Genomic DNA, 9,925 nt, shown 5'->3' with positions numbered 1-9,925 from the left:
TGTATAGCAATCTTGCTCATCTTAATTGTTGTCCTTAGGCTGACCCATAGTTAAAGGAATAATAAAATTATTCCTATTAAAAATTGGTCTGTAATGTGCATATATTAGTACTTTTACCTTTTAGTGGCTGATCTGCATCTCATGGGGAAACTTTCCTGAGATGGAGAGCCTCTTCTTCTCAGGAAAGTTGAGTGCTCAATTGTTTTGATTGTAAAACATATCTTAAACAATAAAAACAATGCACTTGTAAAGCATACCTTACATATAGATATATAGATTAATTTATAACCATACAATGTTTTCGTTCAATTTTTAATGTAATTACGTAATTAATTAGGTGGCTTTCTTACAATTGTACTAGTCTTTCCTGTATTTCTAATTTTTACATCTAGCTATGCAGATAGAAAAATATATAATAAAATGTAATAAGGTTGCATTTATTGTGAAGGTTGTTTAGAATATAAATGCAAATGACTCCAGTGAAGATGCATGGTTGACATATGGCCATATTGGAGGAATTTTGCATCAATTAATTTACCCCCAAAGGAAGCATGAAGAAGAACCAATTAGTTGAGCTTGTGAAGGCATTACAACAAATTTGAGATTTTGGGAAGAAATTATTTATGGATGAAAAAAATTTCGTCCCTAAAAGTCATTTCTTGGGACGAAATTTAAATTTCGTCCCAAAAAATTGATAACTTTAAAAAATCGTTCGAACGTTACAATAACCGTTCGAACATAATTTTCTGTGACGAATTAAATCGTCTCAAAAACTTTTTTCTGTTTGAACATCAAAAAATACGTTCGAACAGTAAAATTTGGAGGAGAATTAATTTATTATGGCAGTTAAAGTTCACAAACATTCGAACGGTTATTTGTTGTGTTCGAACGGAAAATATTTGGTGGCAAATCCTGGCGGGAAGGTTTCTAAACCGTTCGAACGGAATATATTTAATTAGAACATATTCAAGCACCACATTTATACATTCGAAGGTATAATATTAATTTTGGTACGAAACTCAAAATATAAAAAATATATATCATATATACAAATTCATTAATTAATTTTATGTAATTAATTTAAAAATATTTTAATGATTTCTTTTATGTTAAATAAGATTTTTTAGTTAAATAAATATTATCAACCATACACCACATAATATAAATCAATAATTACTCCAGAAAAGATTTTATATTTAATTTACAAATAAAGCAAATTATCAAAACACCATATATATTGTTCATAACTATAATAAAAGAAAATATAAATAAAAAATAGAAACTACTGTGATGCGAGGTCTCTACACACATCCTCGACTGCAGCTAATTGTGTCTCTACTTGTGTCAGTCGAGTACTGAGCGTGACTTGAGTTGCATCATTGGCATTAATCGATGTACGTAACTCATTAACCTCTGTATGTAATCTACTTGTGTCAGTCGAGTACTGAGCTTGACCTGAGTTGCATTATTGGCATTAATCGATGTACGTAACTCATTAACCTCTGTATGTAACCCAGAGACGGCAACCATAATCTCTGTACGCAACTCAGACATGGCAGTTTGCACTGCAGTATGCATTCCATCAATCACTGCTGATGTGTGTACGCTGAGCTCAGCACGCAATATGTCAGCCATCTCCTCTCGAATAGATGTGCGTGATGCCTCAGCCTGTATAGATGTCTCACCAGCCGATACTCCAGTATCTCCCGGCTGTGCATCTCTCTGAATCTCAGCCCTATCAGGAACAGCCCCACGAAAACTAAATCTCGAGTGTCCCGTGCTCCCTGACAGGGTGGTGCTGTTGATCGGTGCCATCGAAAATCGGGAATGCTTGACAGGTTCGGATACGACCCTGGCATGTAGCAAAAAAATGAGTGATGAGGATCCCAAATGGCAATATATATGTCGTAATGAACCGTGCCTCTGATCGAATCCTCTCAAATATACAACCAACGAGGTCAATCGGGATGCCACGAGCGACCCGTATCATAAATCTCGCTCGATCCATGCCGACCTCGGTCTTGTGCTGCCGTGGGTCAATATTGTTGGCAATGATCAAATTCATAATCTTGAAGAAAGAAGATAAATCTGCCTGCCTAATACTCTTTGTCCCATCGTACACTGGAGCATCTGGACCAACAATCAAGTCCCTGACCTCATGATCAGCAAGTGTATCGATCTCATCTGTGTAATCTGGTCCCTCGTCCTGAAACATAGCTGCATCACCTGAAGGATCAGACTCTCTAGGCGGCAGGTTTGGATAGGCATCAAGAAGCCTAGGAATACCCAGATATGTAGCGAGTCCGTCCGTTGAAAATATAATAGGAGCTCCTCGGACACAGATCCTGTATGCCCCTCCATCGTCTGGGCTGGCAGCACCGAGCTCTTTATAGAACTCAGTAACGATATCAATGAAGGAAACGAGCTCCATTTCTTCTTCTCGCTGATCTAAGATTGGTACACAACCACGATCATTGAATACTGATGGGAGGGAATGACTCTCAAATATAAGAGCTACAAAATCAGACAGTTTTACCTATCGTTCAAGTAAAACAGTTCTCTCTCGAACTGTTTGGATGGAAGGTTCTCCTGATCTACCACGTTTACGGCCCCGATAAGACATTATTATGAACCTGAAATTTTAAAAATAAAATATATATTCAACATTAGTGATAAAATCTAATTACGACGAAAATATTTACAAAATTATCTACTTTAATAAATTAATTGATAGAATAATTCAATAAAACGATTACAACAATTTAATAATCTAATATAAACAAAATAGTTCGAACTTAATATAAAGCGTTGGAACGAATATAATATATGGTCGAATGGAAACTGAACATCGTTCGAACGCTTAATATATGGTTCGAACGTAAGGGTTAAATCGTTCGAACGCGTTCGAACGGAAACCAGATCTAACTCGGCCATGGCTGAGTCAACTCAGCGGCCATGAAAACACCTAAAATAGCATCGATTCCGTGGTTTCTTCAACAAAATACGTAGTACTCTTCATTTCTAAACATTCTACGGTAGATTTATGATGTTCTACGGTGACTATTGATGAAAAAATCTAATTTTTTAAAAACAAAAACGAATAAATCCATAAAATTATAAAATAAACGGTAAAATGAGTTTGAAAATGCATACCTTCACTTGGGAGGAAGAGTGTTTGACGTAGGTGCTGATTAAGGCGACAGACGGCGGCGATTGTAGTGCGTTCAAACGTTTTCTCGCTTTTTCAAACGGTGAGGATGGCAGCGTGAGAGAAATCTCTACCTGCGATAACTTATATATGCATAACCGTTCGAACGTTAAATATTAACATTCAAACGGTAATATAAAACCTAATATTTTACGTTCGAACAGTAATATAAAACCGTTCGACCGTGAATATTTCACATTCGAACGTAATTTGTTTTAAGTTTAGTAAAAATTATATTAAATGTATATTATATTTATAATCCTATAAATTAATATAATATATATACTATTATAGTAGATTATATATACTGTAATATATATGTAATATTATAATATATTATAATATATATTATGATAGTAGAATAATTTAAATGAAATCATAATAACTTATATGTATTTTTTTATAGTGTAATAGTAATATATCATAATACTTTACTATCAAAGTGTTATATATGAGGTTGTAATATATATATATATATATATATATATATATATATGATAGCATATAGAACTATATGGTATGAGTTTATACTTAACTAATATATATCATACTATATATTCCATTATACTTTACTATATAAGTTATATATGATACTATACAGCATATATATATAGAGTATAAATTACTAATATACTATTATCTTATAAATTTATTTATAATTTATTATGTGACTTTAGTATATTTGAGACTATATATATTTTCTCCAGATATATTACTAATACATATGATCTAATATTTTTCACTATACTTTAATATAGGATAATATATATGATACGATATATATCATATATAGTATAGATTATTATATATCATATCGTAATCATTACTAATATATTTTCCTTTATACTAATTTAGTATAGTATAATATATATTATAGTATATATTACTAATATATATCATAGTATATATTATTAATAGATATCATCTTACATGTTTATAGTATACTCTAGTATACTATACTATATCAGAAGATATTTAGTATAGATTACTATATATAAGATAGTATATATAATTACTAATAAATATGATCTTATAGTACTTTTCATTTAATGATGAAAAAAATTATATTTAAACATAAAGGTGATGTGTTCGAACGGCACTCGTAAACCGTTCGAACACATATTTGGCGTTTGAACGTATAAAATGGCATTCGAACGGATTATTGCACTAGGGGAACATATCCCGCTAATTAAACTATAGTATCATCTAATATGTCTATATATATTAATGTTGTTCTTTTATTCAAAGGCATAATGAAAAAAAAAATATTAATAAACATTTACAATACCCTTCGAACAGTTAAAAATAAAAGTTCGAACGGATAATTTTCGAGCGGGAATAATTCTATAACGTTCGAACATATTATTTATACGTTCGAACATGAAAATCTAGGAGGGAATTTTCTCCCGCTAAATATTTTCACGTTCGAACGGTTAGTAAATAATCGTTCGAACATGAAATGTTCTGCAAAAACATGACAGAACCTCACAATATTGTCGCTCTCCTCCCGTTGGCCCTCTCAGTGTCGCCCGAAGTTTACCCTCTTCGCGTACCAGAGGTATTCTTCCTCAAACTAGCCCCCAAACTCAAAAAAATTTCCATCTCACTCAATTATTCTCGGATTACTACTTGTAGTGGAGCTTATTCGCACGGCATATCACCATCTCCTTCCATTTTCATCTCCAAAAATTCAGGTATACCTTTTATATTCTCATGCATGGTTTGAACTTAATATTTTGCAATGTTAAAAATTTGTATGCTTTGATATTGTTGTTTGTGTTGCTGTGAGTTTGTGATTAATGAAGTTTTCGGCATTGTTGAAGACGACTGAAAACTGGAATGAATACGTTCAAATGGTTTAGGATTACCGTTCGAACGTATTCATTATGTTCGAACATAGGTTAGAATTGTTCGAACGTAAACATTACATCAATATATTTACATTTAGAATATAAATATTTCCGGATAGTTGTAAATTATATGTACTACTAAATCTTTAAATTAAAATACAAATAATTAGGATTTAATATTATTTAAATAGTTAATTCTAAATTAATAAAATTAATATTTAAATTAAAATACTATTAAATCTTTAAATTAAAATACAAATAGTTAAGATTTAATAATACTTAAATACTTAATTCTAAATTAATAAAATGAAGTTTGTAAATTAAAATACTACTAAATCTTTAAATTAAAATACAAATATTTAAGATTTAATAATACTTAAATACTTAATTCTAAATTAATAAAATGAAGTTTGTAAATTAAAATACTACTAAATCTTTAAATTAAAATACAAATAGTTAAGATTTAATAATACTTAAATACTTAATTCTAAATTAATAAAACTAACATTTAAATTAAAATCTGGAATAAATCTTGAAATAATACCTACTAATTAATAGTTATCAATCCTGATGAATGCTTGTATGATAACTCTTGAATTGTCCAGAGTGGACAGTTTGTGATTGTAAGATCATTCTCGCAAATTATAGAACTATATCTGTTTTCGTCCAATATTATGATTTTGGTAGATTCATCCATTGTTCTCTAGATATGCAGTTTCGGTGATGGTGCAACGACGTGTTAGTCGTCAGTGCACACAACCAAACGAGCATATTTGGAGAACTATGGGGAGATGCTGCCGAAATTTTGTTGGACGTGACAGGTAATAGATCATAGGTTGGCGACTATGATCTTACAATCCCGAACGAGATAGGACCAACTACCCGGTGAAAGGTGGCATACTCATTGATTGGTACATGATACATGATTGTTTGCTGATGCACATGTGATTGTTTGTAATGAATATAGTCGGCATGGATAAGAGTTTGAGAGTTAGCGATTGATTGGGTCAAAATTACAATGTATATGCTGAAGGTGTTAAGAAATTCTTGGAGTTTGCATTGGGTACATGTGATAGTGATGGGCGTATCAGATGCCCATGCAGAGAATACAGGAATTTGCGTTCTCATAAGATAGACTTGGTGAGAGAGCATCTGTTTATCAAGGGTATTGAAAAGGGTTATACTGATTGGGTTTTACACGGCGAATCATATCCAACTTTATTTGAGGCTCCACATGAAGAAGAAGAGATCGATGAAGATGTACAACCAGAGATTGTTGGAGATGAATACGATAAGGATATGGAGCAAATGTTAGGTGACATCGGTACGGGAATGTTTATGGATGAAGGTGACACGGACACATCAAGCTCAAATGATGGGGGCCGTAACACTTTTGCACGCTTGTGGAATGATTCACAGCGTGAGCTATATCCAGGATGCAGAAGACACAGTAAGTTGTCATTTACTGTAAGATTGCTTAACATAAAATCAATGTGTCGATTATCTATTAAGGCATTCAATATGTTACTTGAGCTGTTTAAAGAGGCACTGCCGACAGACAATACTTTACCTCGTAACTTCTATGAAGCAAAAAAGTTGAAACGAGGACTCGGATTTGATTACAACGTAATACATGCATATAAGAATGACTGCATATTATTTTGGCGAGAGAATGAGCAGTTGAACGAGTGTCCTATATGCCACAAGTCAAGATGGACATCGGACAAGGCAAATGTTCCGCAAAAGGTTGTACGCCACTTTCCATTAATACCTAGATTACAACGATTATTTATGTCATGCGCAACGGCTGTAGACATGACATGGCACTCATCAGACAGAGTAAGGAACGATGATATTTTTTCACATCCTGCTGACTCCCAGGTGTGGAAGGAATTTGATCAGGAACACCCATGGTTTGCTGAAGAATCGCGTAATGTAAGACTTGGGTTGGCAACAGATGGATTTAATCCGTTTGGAAATATGAGTACTAGTCATAGTACTTGGCCAGTTGTACTTATGCCGTATAATCTACCACTGTGGAAGTGTATGAAAGATTCATATTTCATGATGAGTTTGCTCATCCCAGGTCCGAGGTCACCGGGAAATGATATAGACATACATTTACAGCCATTGATTGCAGAATTGAAAGATTTGTAGGAGAATGGGGTTGTCACATTTGATTCGTCGACAGGCAAGTCGTTCAAGATACATGTTGTAGTGTTGTGGACAATAAATGATTTTTTCGCTTATGAAAATTTGTCAGGTTGGAGTACTAAGGGGAAAATGGCATGTCCAACTTGTAACAAACATACCAAATCTGAATGGCTTACGTACGGGAGGAAATTATATTTCATAGGTCATCGTCGATTTTTACCTGGTGACCATAGATGGCATGGAAATTCTAGAATGTTTGATGGAACTATTGAATGGAGCCAACCTCCACCATATTTGTCTGGCGAAGATGTACTTGCACAATTTATAGATGTTGAATGTAATGAATTTGGTAAAAAACAACGAAAGAGAAAACGAGCTACGAATGAGTTGAATTGGACAAAGAAGAGTATATTTTTCGAACTCTCGTACTGGTCGAAGTTAAAATTGCGGCATAGCCTTGATGTTATGCATATTGAAAAAAATATATGCGAATCCGTATTGGGAACATTGATGTCAATTGAAGAAAAATAAAGGATACAATAAACTCAAGGAAGGATTTGAAGCGGTTGGGAATAAGACGGGAAATGCAATTGTAAGAAAATGATTCGTCTGTCTACATGCCGATTGGGTGGTATACATTGTCAAGGAATGAAAGGGTTACATTTTGTGAGTGGCTAATGAAGATAAAATTACCGGACGATTATGCCTCGAATCTAACAAGGTGTGTGAGAACAAATGATTGGAAAATCACTGGATTAAAAAGTCATGATTATCATGTTTTCTTACAGCGTATCTTGCTTATTGGTATCCGTGGGTACTTGACCAGAGATGTGCATGTAGCTTTGACTGAGTTGGGTGCATTTTTTAAAGACTTATGTGCTAGGACGTTGAATGTAGAAGCTTTGGATCGAATGGAACGAGAAATTGCCATAATATTGTGTAAGCTAGAAAGTATTTACCTACCATCATTCTTCGACGTCATGGTTCACCTAGCCGTTTATTTGCCACGTGAGGCTTGGCTTGCAGGACCAGTTTAATATAGATGGATGTATCCCATTGAACGATTTCTTGGAAAGTTGAAACGTACAGTGGGTAAAAAGGCCCGTCCAGAAGGATCAATTGCAGAAGCATATATTGACGATGAGTGGCATACCTTCTGTTCCAAATATTTCCACGGAGTTGACACTCGGTTTGATCGGCCAGAAAGAAACTTTGACGTTGACCGAGCAAGACAACGGAATGTGTTTTTTGTGTTTTCCCAACAAGTTCGTCCAATTGGTGCAGTGCGTGGTTATGACTTGTGTGGAAGAGAGTTCGTGAAAGCTCAGTGGTACGTGCTAAACAATTGCCCTGAGATAGAGAACTACTTGAAGTAAGTTTTAACTTTTTCCTAATTTAAATTCCCTCATTTACTTTTAAAAAAGTCTAAGAATATAAAAAATTTGTGGTAATCATCAATTTCAGTGATCATAATAACATGCTCAAGGAACTGGGAGTAAATGATATAAATCAGAAACATGAAGAGGAGTTCCCGAGATGGTTTGAAGAACGGGTAATGATATTACATATGCGTTACTCAATAACCAATAAAAAATATTAATTTCAATTTTGATATAGTATATGCTTTACTCAATATGTAGGTTGTACAAATGCATGCGAATAATCCAAATGATATATCGGATGAATTGTATGCATTAGCGCGTGGCCCATCGAGACGCGCTGCTCAATATTCTGCATGTTTTTCTCGGGGAAGTAGATATCACACAATAGATCGAGATTGTTATAGGAAAACCCAAAATAATGGTGTCCTAATCGAAGGAAGTTATGATGGAGAAAATATTGATTTCTATGGGGTTATTGTCGATATAATTGGAGTGAAATATTTGGGAAAGATTGTGGTGTATCTGTTTAAGTGTGATTGGTGGGATTTAAGAAATCCTCGTACTGGAGTCCGTGATGATGAATATTTTTTGAGTGTTAATACATCAAAAAAATGGTATGAAGATGATCCTTTTATTTTGGCTTCTCAAGCGTCTCAAGTATTCTACTTCAATGACCCGAAGTTAAGAAATCAATGGCGAGTAGTACAAAAATATTCTCCAATAAATATATATGATATTATCCCTCAGGCGGAAGGACAAGATGAAGAAGAATATCACTCCTCTACTCAAGAAGCATACCAAGAGAGTCAACCCGCCTCAAATTTGTTTGTGGATTTGAGCCAATATGAGATGATTCTATTAAATAGAGAAGATATTGAGGCTGAAATTGTTGATGCGACAGTTGAGGAAAATGTTGAATCATCTGAAGTATCTATAGATGATGAGAGCGAATTCTCAAATGAAACTGATACAGATTATGATTGACTAATTATGTGTTAACATTACACTTGATGACAAATATTTTACTTATTGAATGTATCAGTAGTTTGAAATTATGCAGCCAAAGTGGAAGGAAGTTCGCAACCCATCTCTACTTGTTCCTAGCTCTCCTTCAGACTCACCATTAGAGATTGACTCTACAGAACAATGTAAAAATCTAATACTCATAAAAGTTATTAATTAAGGTCCTATAATAGACATATAAATAAAATTGATTACAATGTTATTTTTTATAGAGTCTACAGTACAATCTCGTCAAGGTCGAGGCACCACTAGAGGGGTGACGTTGGAAAAATATCGGAAGGTAGGTAAGATCAAGGTTAACATTCCTG

The sequence above is a fragment of the Juglans microcarpa x Juglans regia genome, chromosome 2D (genome assembly GCF_004785595.1).
Source record: "Juglans microcarpa x Juglans regia isolate MS1-56 chromosome 2D, Jm3101_v1.0, whole genome shotgun sequence".
NCBI lineage: Eukaryota > Viridiplantae > Streptophyta > Magnoliopsida > Fagales > Juglandaceae > Juglans > Juglans microcarpa x Juglans regia.
Note: the sequence above shows the minus strand (reverse complement) of the source record.